The sequence below is a fragment of the Sorex araneus genome, chromosome 2 (genome assembly GCF_027595985.1).
Source record: "Sorex araneus isolate mSorAra2 chromosome 2, mSorAra2.pri, whole genome shotgun sequence".
Lineage (NCBI taxonomy): Eukaryota > Metazoa > Chordata > Mammalia > Eulipotyphla > Soricidae > Sorex > Sorex araneus.
Genome location: NC_073303.1, coordinates 167,147,889 through 167,160,597, shown reverse-complemented (window position 1 = coordinate 167,160,597; position 12,709 = coordinate 167,147,889).

Below are 12,709 nucleotides of genomic sequence, written 5' to 3'. Positions count from 1 at the left end.
CACAAACTATTTTTAAAATGGAGACAAATCATGCCCAGAAATGTCTGTAAACAACTTAGAGTAAAGAAGACAAAACTTGAAAAGGCAAGATAAAAATGTGAGTAAAGAAAATGTCTCATATTTGATTCAATTTTATTCTTAACAAACAATATGTAGTACATGCAAAGTAATAACATACACATTCCATATGACTTAAGAGAGCCCCTTTTTGGCACATGAAAAAGTGCTCTGCATCACTAATCATCAGAGAGATGCAGATCAAAACAACCATGAGATACCACCTCACACCACAGAGACTAGCACACATCCAAAAGAACAAAAGCAACCACTGTTGGAGAGGATGTGGGGAGAAAGGGACCCTTCTTCACTGCTGGTGGGAATGCCGACTGGTTCAGCCCTTCTGGAAAACAATTTGGACGACTCTCAAAAAATTAGATATTGAATTCCCATTTGACCCAGCAATACCACTGCTGGGAATATATCCCAGAGAGGCAAAAAAGTACAATCGAAACAACATCTGCACATGTATGTTCATCGCAGCACTGTTTACAATAGCCAGAATCTGGAAAAAACCCGAATGCCCCAGAACGGATGACTGGTTGAGGAAACTTTGGTACATCTATACAATGGAATACTATGCAGCTGTTAGAAAAAAGGAGGTCAAGAATTTTGTAGTTAAGTGGATGGGCATGAAAAGTTTCATGCTGAGTGAAATGAGTCAGAAAGAGAGAGACAGACATAGAAAGATTGCACTCATCTAAGGTATATAGAATAACAGAGTGGGAGACTATCACCCAAGAACTGTAGAAATAAGTACCAGGAGGTTGACTCCATGGCTTCGAGGCTGGCCTCACGTTCCGGGGAAAGGTCAACTCAGAGAAGCGATCACCAACTACATTGTAGTCGAAGGCCATGTGGGGGAAGGGAGTTGCGGGCTGAATGAGGGCTAGAGACTGAGCACAGCGGCCACTGAACACCTTTATTGCAAACCACAACAGCTAATTAGAGAGAGAGAACAGAAGGGAATGCCTTGCCACAGTGGCAGGGTGGGGTGGGGGGGAGATGGGATTGGGGAGGGTGGGAGGGACGCTGGGTTTACGGGTGGTGGAGAATGGGCACTGGTGAAGGGATGGGTTCCCGAACTTTGTATGAGGGAAGTATAAGCACAAAAGTGTATAAATCTGTAACTGTACCCTCACGGTGATTCTCTAATTAAAAATAAATAAAATTAAAAAAAAAAAGAGAGCCCCTTTTTTTATTTTATTTATTTATTTTTTCTTTTTTGAGGTCACACCCGGCTATGCACAGGGGTTACTCTTGGCTCATGCACTCAAGAATTACTCCTGGCAGTGCTCCGGGGACCATATGGGATGCTGGGAACCAAACCAGGGTTGGCCGCATGCAAGGCAAATGCCCTATCCTCTGTGCAATCGCTCCAGCCCCAAGAGAGTCTCTGTTGTTAAAACTGCTCACAAACTTGGGAAAGAAAAGCAGGAAAATAAAAACAATTAGAATTAATTAAAAGTGTTAAATATAAAAACAGTAAACATAGAAGAGTATGGGAACATAAACATCTAAAAATGGTGTTTTATATCCTATCATGTTTTAGAATGTATTATATATATATCAGTATTTATAAAGCAAATTAAAATAGCTATTATTTATTTTATTTGCTACTAATTTTAAGTTTTACTTATAAAATTTTGACAGCACTGTAAGAATACATGTTTATATGAAGGTCATTCCAGGTACAGATCTGGTTATTTCTTTTCTTTTCCCAAAATTTACATTAACCCTAAGGTTTACTGTGTTGTTGGTAGTGCTTCAGTAACTAAGTGGTATTAGACAAATTTTACACACGTCCTTTACATTTCTTGTTAGCTTTTAAATGTGTTTTCCAATTACAAATGCAGAAACCATTAACATTTTTAAAATGCATTCCCAGAAAATTTTGAACTTGATATATTATAATTTATATAATCATTTAGCCAGTACATATCAAGAAATAGTATTTTCTGCTACATGTTTGCATACACTAAAATCACATTCAAGTGTTTGCATGTGTTTCTGAATTATGGGTAGGTTTGTATTGATGAAATGCAAATTGCAGGTTTATTGTCACTGTCACTGTCACTTTCGTCCCTATTCGATTGTTCATCGATTTGCTTGAGTGGGCACCAGTAACGTCTTTATTGTGAGACTTGTTGTAACTGTTTTTGGCATATCGAATATGCCCCGGGTAGCTTGCCAGGCTCTGCCATGCTAGGTTTATAGTGGTAGAGATAAATTACTTTATATATAGTATCCTTGTTATATATATCCAGATTTTGTTCAATTTAAAACAAAATCTCACTATTCAACTAATAAGCATTTTATTCAAGTTTGTTGTATATTTATACTAATAGTGGATTTAAATTTTATTCTTAATAATTTTTCTTCTACATAAGAGTTCTAGATAGTTTTCAAAATAGGACCTCAGAAAAACTGAACTCTGTAATTTAGCTATATCAGTGGATACAAATATTTATCTGGAGCCTACAAAGATAAATATATAGGTTATTTTTGAACCATCACTATATTTTCTAAAATGTACTTTATAAGATGGTTTGGCTAGTTAATATTTCAAAACTTAACAGTTTGAAGGTTGAAATTTTATATTCATTAACATGTTCATATAACATTTCATATTTATATATACATTTTTAAATAAAGTTGTAGCATATCATTTATTTAAGTCAGTATAATGTGGGTAAATAACATTGGTGAATAAGGCACCAAAAATATTATATTCTTGTTCAAACTATATAGCAACCTTAAAGTAAGATTAAATCCTTAAATTAAATTTAAAAAGTGAGATTTACAATGAAACTGTTAACCGTTATCAATCACAAAACATGAACAGAAGTATGTTCTGTCTTTCACACAGTGAAATCTATACAAAGTCACTTATACTATGTTAAAATGCACAATAAATGTTTAAATATTTAGTTAAGTAATGTAGAGTCTGTATTCAACCATGATAATTAACAAGCGATGAACCCAGTGATAAAAATTCCAGAAAAATAAAAACTTTCCATGAGGACTATAAAAAATACATTAAAAATGTTGGTACCTTGTTAAATGTTTGTAACTTTTTATTTTCATTTCATTTACTAACTAAAGTTTTTCTAACATGCTTGATTGTGGTAGTTTAGCTAAGTAGATTGTTCATCAGACAGGTACAAAGTTAAATATTCACAGAGTTGATTGGGTCTTTAGTCCAAATCCATTTATAAAAATCAATTCTGGCACAAGAAAATATGTATGTAAAATTGGGTTGCTATGAAACTGATGTTGGAAAATAGTAATCATGTGTCCATGGAATAACTTATAAAAACCACATTTTAAACAATGGTATCATTATAACAATCATCCACAAACAAAAGAAGTATAAATGATTTATTCCAAATACACAGAAACTGGAATTATATGGTAGAAATAACATTGTATCCGTGTTTATTTTAATTCTTTTTATGCTATTCAAGAAAATAGATACACCCTTGCAGGTGCTGAATAATAAGCAGAAAAATGAACATTTCAATTAGATGCACCTGGGTATTCACAGTTTCAATAACAATAACCCAAAGGAATCTAATCATTATAGATTGTGTGCTAAGAGATTCTCCCACTCTCCTCTGGAATGTTTCACTACTTTATATTCTTTTACATATTTTCAAATGAAATGAATGCCATTTTCAGTTTCATAGTGTGGTTTTACTGAATTTGCATGTGTATATAAAGAGAATTTTAAATGTGTCACCTGCTTGAATAATTCTTTAGATTTCTACTGAGTATATAAACTGATCTTACAAATTAAGTTACACATTCCTAGGCATGCTTATTAATAAATACTTTGATTCTCATTTGATTGGCTTAACAATATACATTCTATAAAACCTCTGGCCTAACTACATTCCTAAAAATTAAAATATTTTAATTTCAGAGTTTTGAATATTTAAAAGTTGGGTATGGAGTGTGGTTGACCCAGGTTCAATTCAAAGCATTACCTATGGTTCCATAAGCAATTCCAAAGTGATTCTTGAGCACAGAGCCAGGTGTAAGTTCTGAGCAAAGCTTGGTGTGTCACCACACCTCACTGCCCAAAGAACAGATAAAGAGAGAGAGAGAGAGAGAGAGGAGGAGGAGGAGTTTGTCCAGTTTTACATGGAACTGGACGTGTGCTGGATGAAAAAGAGTAGGAATTTTATTCTTAATTATGATGCTGCATTTTATAAATACAACTTATCAAACTCTTGCACACATTCTCTTATCAAAATTAACAGAACTGTGGAAACCATATTGAGATTTCCCATGTAGAGTATATATAGACCTCGGTGTGTTTTTTTTTTTAGGGAAGAATGAAGATAGTCTTTTATTAAACAAAATTACTTAGAAAGAAAGATGTGAAGAGACAGTAAGAGAGGAAATGTGCTTTCAAGAGAAAATACGGGCTTCTCCAGAGCAGTGTAAGCGAGCCAAGATACACGGAGACAAACACGCAAGATATGTGACTAAGGGATAAATCAGATTGAAGATCAAGCCATAAATTCTATATTTAGGATTGTTAATTCTTTACTTATTTTCCCCTCCAAAAGAAGACAGAATCTCAGAGATAACAGGGTCATTTTCCTTGTGTTTTGCTGTTATGGTTAGGGGTTGCAGAGTGGCAATACCCAGTAGTTCTGAAGATTACATCAGGAATCTCTGCTGTAGAACTATACACAAGGCAAGATCCTTATCTGGCTTAAAATCATTCTGTCCTGAGTCATGTTGTTGCTGTTGTTGTTGTTGTTGCTTCCCAGAAAAGTCGATTTGAGGAGAAAGAGATGGATAGTCTTTGTGGAGAAAAAAAAATGTGGCATCAAAGGTCTTTTTACAAAGCCCAATGTGACTCTTCCAATATTGCCTTTAGGAGGCCCAAAGGTCCTTCTCTCCATTGTTGAAATTAAGGTGAATTGGGGAACCTGTCACTGTCACTGTCATCCTGTTGCTCATCGATTTGATCGAGCGGGCACCAGTAACGTCTCTCATTGAGAGACTTATTGTTACTGTTTTTGGCAGATGAAATATGCACAGGTAGCTTTCCAGGCTCTGCTGCATGAGTTTGTTACTCTCTGTAGCTTGCCAGGCTCTCCGAGGGGAGTGGAGGAATCGATCTCGGGTTGGCCGCGTGAAAGGCGAACGCCCAACTGCTTACCTCTATTGATGGTAAGAAAAATGACCTGCAAAATACTAAAGATAAATTTTCTAAAAACATCTTCAAGCCATATTTGTTTCTCTTTTGGTAACTGAAATATATAAGTGAAATTACGATGATATCATTATCGGCTGTCCAGGTAAATTGAGAGGGACTCAGAGATTCAAATTACTTTATTTGCAAAAACTAGCTTGTTGATAACACTGTCCCCATCAAAAGGGAGGTGAAAGGAAATTCCACATTAATTTCATAGAGCTAAAGAAGTGAAAAGGAACCTAAATATGCAAGGAAAATATGAGTGATCAGAAATATGAGGGCCGGGTGGGCATAAAACACAATAAACACATCAAATACTAAACTAAGCAGAAGATTGGATCTATGAACATAGATCGGAGATGAGGTAATCAATAAGGATATGAGATTGTAGGAGTTGTCAGTATCTAGAAAACATAGCAAGCCCAAGAGTGGCCTTAAGGAATAGTGACTACTACATAAATCATGAATCACGAAATCCCCGTTAATCGTCGATTTCTCAAGTGGGCTCAGTAACCTCTCCATTCGTCTTTCCTTGAGATCTTTCTTAGAAGTCTCTCTCGACTCGGCCCTCCCAACGATGTCACACTGGAGGCTCTTTCAGGGTCAGGGGAATGAGAACCAGCTTGTTACTGGATTTAGCATATGAATACAACATGGGAAGCTTGCAAAGCTGTCCCATGTGGGCAGGAAACTCTCAGTAGCTTGCCAGATTCTCCCACAGGGAGAAGCAGTTTATATCGTGCAGCTGCTTTGCGGCCCTGCACTTCTAGAAGCTTGCTTATAAGTCTCTGGATGTTGGCTATTGATGGAATTACACACACCTGGGTTCCTCTGCTGGTACCTTTATGCATCAGGCCTGTCCGAACCTGTGGAGAGGGGCCTCGAGCATGGCTGTAGCTAGGTTCCAGTGGTCTTCGGCCACTGGGAGCTCTGCTTGGGGCGGGGAGGGAAGCTGGAGCCCATCCCCTTTGAGGGGCCCCGGGGAAGACAGCCAGGTGTGCGGGCAAGAGACACTCTGACTACATAAATAGGCGGTAGTATTTAGAGGTCCATTTCCAATGATAAAGTAACATGCTACAGATGATCACATAGAGGGAAGGAACAAAGATAAAACAAGAAAACAGGGTTTGCTAATTAATGCTGAATTTTGAGAACATAAATTGGAAAATTGGAGGCTTCCTGATGCAGAAAGGAGAACAAATAGAATGGAGAAAACAAAAGTTAAAAAATTTACTGAAATTATAAAGTAGGTGAATGTATGTATTTATAAAGTTCACTTTGTTTTCAGAAAAGTTCATAGAGAACTTTCAAAACCCAAACACACCTTGTTGAAATTATTGGGAAAAAATATACTGCCAGTCAGGCAAAATAAGTAAATCACTTATAAAGAAAAAAAAAGAATAAAGTGTATCAAACTTCTTTAGAGCAACCATTGTGGACTGGAATTAAGCCTATGTTGTTGCTAAGGATAACATGGACAATGGATTAAAATTTCATTCCTAGTCAAGGAACCACTAAATTGTAAGAGAAACAAAACAATAGTCCCATATGGTTTAGGATTTTAAAGACACATTACCTGCCCCCAATCTTCATATAGTTTATGTAACTAATATATACTAGCCAAAAATATTTAATTGTGTAGTATGAAAAATCATGTGACAAATGATAACTAAACAAAGCAGAAATATGTAAGTTATGCAAATTTGCCAGATTAAGGAAATATTTGTTCCAGAAATAATAAGCCCACAATATGTTATATATAGGGAATGTGTTTAAGGTAAAGTGACTCATGAAGAATAAAATAGATGTAATGATGAACAAGCAAGAATATAATAGACATAATATACAAAATATGAACAGATAATAATATGGAGATTGAAAATGTAACATTCAAAATATACATTAATTAGACTATAAAGTAGAGCAGTCCTTAGAGCGTTAATGTCTTTAAAGAACTTGTATCATTAATTTTTTCCAAATATATTGTATCAAATATGCTTTTAATATTGAAAAAATAAAGGACATTTGTTAGATGTACAAACTAGAGTACATGCATAGTCGGTGCATGTAATAAGAATAAATTTCTTAGGCTTAAAGTAATAGTATAGCAAACAATGTTCTTGCCTTGCTTGAAGCCAACCAAAATTCTTTCCCTATATCTCCTCTGGTCTACTAAATCCCACCAAAATTGATTGCTGAAAGCCAGGAGTAAGCCCAGAGCATCATCAAGTATGGGTCCCAAACCAAAAAATAAATAGAATTTTCTCAATTTTTAGAAAATTTACAAAAATAAGTTTTGAATAATGCAGATACTATGGCTGATTCTGAAACAAGTTTTGAGCCAAGGAGATAACTGACAGTGCAGAGCACAGGCCTTTTATGTGCAAGATCCAGAGTTCAATATCAGTATCAGACACTTCACACATGGCAGCACCACTCGAATGACCGATAAGCAGTGCTAGATCTAACCAATATGTATTCAGATTGCACACCAACAATTTGGCTTGCTTGATGGGTCAAGAATCTCTATGGGGCCATAGAGATAGTACTGAGGGTAGGGTGCCTTTCTTGCATGCTGCCAATCTGTCTTTGATCCTAGACATCCCATATGTTTCCCCAATATCCACCAGGAGCTCTGTGATTCCTAAACATAGATCCAGGAATAAATTCTGAACACTGCTAGGTTTGATTCCAATAACCAAAACAAGACAACCGCAACAGAAAAACAAAGATTCTCTGCCACAATCTCTCACTTGCACCCCAGATTTTTATTTTAGGAGATAGTGTAAAAAACTAAGGCTCGCTGAGGGGCTTGTGCAGTCGCAGGCTCTCCGGGTGGCTCTGTCTCACCACCCGCATTTGGTGCTCTGGAATTTCTGTGTGTGGGCTGGATCTGGACGGCCATTGGCCAAGGACAGGCAAAGGAAGAACGAACGAGGACCAAGCTGGTTGCTGATTAGTTACCGTTTATTCAATCTTCCATCTTTCTCCTCTCCCGCATTCCTAGCTCAGTCCCCTCTCTGGATCTACTGCAGCCCTCTCTTCTCATCTCTCTCCTCCCTTTTTCCTCTCTTACGCTTGCCCCTAGGTTACACACTAGCAGGTAGCAAAATCAATATAAGAAAGCCCTTCCTGAGGGCTGGGCATTCCAAATCCCTTCCTGACTCTTAAGTTGTTTTTCTCCTTTCCTTAGTCCAAGCACTCATTAACATCTTAATACTAGTTATTTTTGTATGGATATAGCAAGAGATGCATTGAGGCTTCCAAGGCAGCTCTCCTGGCAACATCTTGCCACAGACTCAGACTACAGCACTCAGGCCAGATTAATCATTCCTCACGCTAGCAGGGTCCAAATCTAGTTATCACTATTTGGATCATGACAACACTTGTTCATGACCAAGCTCTTAACTTATAGGTAAGCATTAGGCCAGGCCCATCTCGATGCCAGGGTAGCACACAGCTCACCACTTGCCCTTGGTCCGTCTCATACCTCGTTGGGACCCTGTTTTGGGGGGTGCTAGGAAGTAAGGGCAGCTGAGGCTTAGGTCGAGAGAACAGATGCCCAGGAGGAAAATATTATGTAGAGTCAAATGACTCCCAGGTTATAAAAGCATAGCATTTGCTAAGTCTTCCTGTGTCCATACAAAAAGGACATTGCTCTGATTAAATATGCAAAGGACTCAAGGAGAAGAGACAATAAACAATATTTACAAGTCAACAGAACACTAAGAAAGAAGCTACAAAAAAGCAAAGAGGAATGGGAGCACTGTGATGGGACTAACCCAATAAACCTAAACTACCTGTGGCTATGTTATCCTACATATCCCCCATTTTCTTTTTACAAAAACATAAAGATTTGAAAATGAGGAACAATTCCAAATCACAACACAATTTCAAATCACAATATAGTCCCATTAGTTGTACTAAAATTTCAGTCCAACCCTGAGCCCAGAGCACTGCTTGTAGTAAAGCGTCCAATTGTCCTGCACTGTCCAGGGGTGATGAAAGACACCAATGATAAGAGTCATTTAATCCCATTTTGAAAAAATGAAGTGTCTGGATCAAAATTGAAGAGTTGTTCCTGTAACAGTATCAGTAGTGGTAGCAGCAATGAGTCTCAGGGGAGCAGGTATTAGGAGTCCAATAAATTTCAGTAATCACTGCCTCAGTCGGGGAGCACTGGAACAGGAGCATCACAACTTCTGGCAGGAGAACTTCAGCAGAGGAATGCAGCCATTCTCTGGTCAGCCTCCTCGGTAGTCCTAGAGGTGCAACCTAGCTTATGTGTGAGAAAAAACACTTTTTTAAAGGTATCAGAGGCTTTGACAGTTGGGGTTTGGTCTCCATGCCTGTGGATAAAGAAAGAGAGAGAGGGAAGCTCCAAAATGAATGGATATCCTAAGAGAAATTAAAAGGTGTTCCTATTAAAAGCCATCCTTTCTCCTTCAGAAATCTGTGAATTCCAAGGAAAAGGGTAAAAGTAAAGTACTGTTAATTCAAAATATGGAGGCCTGGCATTGTCCAATCCACAACCTGTAAAAGAGGGGTATAAGGAATGGTCTTAATGTGACCTGATGAAATGTGTAAGGAGCTAGAGGTCTTTGCCTTAGGTCCTCTGACTCTGGCTCCTCTTCTTTCCTTGTGACTTCCAGCTGAGATCAGTTTGGCGATGGCTTGGGGCTGGAATTTGAAGGCTTGTGAGACTCTGGCGGTCTGAGATCCACATCAGGTGGATGAATTCTACTTCTGATGAGACGTAAAGGGATCCAAAGTTTCTTAGTGGGGTTATCTGTTGAAACAAAAGCATAGCCTTTTCCTCGAATGAGGAGTTTTCCTGCTACATTCAATTGAGAAAATACCTCCTTTTTGTATTTGAATTTAACATTTCATATGTCCACTGAAAATGTAGAGGTTGTGGGCTTAAAGCCGTAGTGTTCCCTATTGAAAAGGGGTTTTAGTAACTGTATTGGGGCAGGAAATATCCAAGGCTGCGCTTCCTGCCATCACTGGCTGCAGCGATTATACCAACTAGAGCTCTGAAACTCCATACTGGGGAAAGGGGCTGAAACTGGGAACATCCTCAGACTTTGAGAGGCCTTCAGCTGGCCCCCTCGCAGGTTTCCCGAGTTGGGGTCACCCACTGCATCAAAATTATAGAGACAATCTCTGGCCCAGCGATTTCCCCTCTTACACCGGGGACAGGGCCCAGGAGGTGCAGGTCTGGCTCTTCAGTCTCTGGTCCAGTGGTTTCCCTTCTTACACCCGGGACAGGGACCAGGACGAGCTTTCACAGTAGCACGTCTTGGGGGCGCATTGCAATCTTTACGAAAGTGGCCTGATTTTCCACAATTAAAACATCTTTTCTGAGCTTGTCTCCATAAGGCATAGACCTGCACCTTATGTTTTACAGAGCCAACATCCCAGCATGCTTTCAAGTACCCTAATATGTTTTCCTTCTCCTTAATAGGGCCCAGAATGGCCTGGAAATCCCCATTAGCATTTTCAAAGACCAATAGTTTAGTCAACAGCTCCTGAGTTGCCTTATCTTTAACCTGCATTTCAATGGCTTTCATCAACCTTCCTATGAAATCTGCATAAGGTTCTGAGGCTCTCTGAAAAGTCTTTGTAAAACTTCCCTTAAATTCTGCATCTGCATCAACCTTCTCCCAGGCACGCAGGGCTGCATCACAGACATGAGCAAAAACAGCAAGAGGCAAGGTGACTTGCCTTTCTGGGTTGCGCCATTTCTCTTCACCAATTAACATCTCATAAGTCAACTCAACCCCTGAAGAGTTTTGTCCAGCATTGCCTAGGCCTTGAAGCTTTGTCTTGGCCTCATCATAGAGCCACATTCTCCACTGCAAGTACTGAGAAGGGCTTAAGCACATCTTAGCAACCATGTGAAAATCTTGAGGTGCCCAGTAGGCTTTTTTTTTTTTAAATAATTTATTTATTTTTAATTAGAGAATCACCGTGAGGGTACAGTTACAGATTTATACACTTTTGTGCTTATACTTCCCTCATACAAAGTTCGGGAACCCATTCCTTCACCAGTGCCCATTCTCCACCACCAGTAAACCCAGCATCCCTCCCACCCTCCCCAATCCCATCTCCCCCCCAACCCACCCTGCCACTGTGGCAGGGCATTCCCTTCTGTTCTCTCTCTCTAATTAGCTGTTGTGCTTTGCAATAAAGGTGTTGAGTGGCCGATGTGCTCAGTCTCTCGCCCTCATTCAGCCCGCAACTCCCTTCCCCCACATGGCCTTCGACTACAATGTAGTTGGTGATCGCTTCTCTGAGTTGCCCTTTCCCCGGAACGTGAGGCCAGCCTCGAAGCCATGGGGTCAACCTCCTGGTACTTATTTCTACAGTTCTTGGGTATTAGTCTCCCACTCTGATATTCTATATACCATAGATGAGTGCAGTCTTTCTATGTCTGTCTCTCTCTTTCTGACTCATTTCACTCAGCATGAAACTTTTCATGCCCATCCACTTAACTACAAAATTCTTGACTTCCTTTTTTCTAACAGCTGCATAGTATTCCATTGTATAGATGTACCAAAGTTTCCTCAACCAGTCATCCGTTTTGGGGCATTCGGGTTTTTTCCAGATTCTGGCTATTGTAAACAGTGCTGCGATGAAAATACATGTGCAGATGTTGTTTCGATTGTACTTTTTTGCCTCTCTGGGATATATTCCCAGCAGTGGTATTGCTGGGTCAAATGGGAATTCAATATCTAATTTTTTTTTAATTTTATTTATTTTTAATTAGAGAATCACCGTGAGGGTACAGTTACAGATTTATACACTTTTGTGCTTATACTTCCCTCATACAAAGTTCGGGAACCCATCCCTTCACCAGTGCCCATTCTCCACCACCCGTAAACCCAGCGTCCCTCCCACCCTCCCCAATCCCATCTCCCCCCCACCCCACCCTGCCACTGTGGCAAGGCATTCCCTTCTGTTCTCTCTCTCTAATTAGCTGTTGTGGTTTGCAATAAAGGTGTTCAGTGGCCTCTGTGCTCAGTCTCTAGCCCTCATTCAGCCCGCAACTCCCTTCCCCCACATGGCCTTCGACTACAATGTAGTTGGTGATCGCTTCTCTGAGTTGACCTTTCCCCGGAACGTGAGGCCAGCCTCGAAGCCATGGAGTCAACCTCCTGGTACTTATTTCTACAGTTCTTGGGTGATAGTCTCCCACTCTGTTATTCTATATACCATAGATGAGTGCAATCTTTCTATGTCTGTCTCTCTCTTTCTGACTCATTTCACTCAGCATGAAACTTTTCATGCCCATCCACTTAACTACAAAATTCTTGACCTCCTTTTTTCTAACAGCTGCATAGTATTCCATTGTATAGATGTACCAAAGTTTCCTCAACCAGTCATCCGTTCTGGGGCATTCGGGTTTTTTCCAGATTCTGGCTATTGTAAACA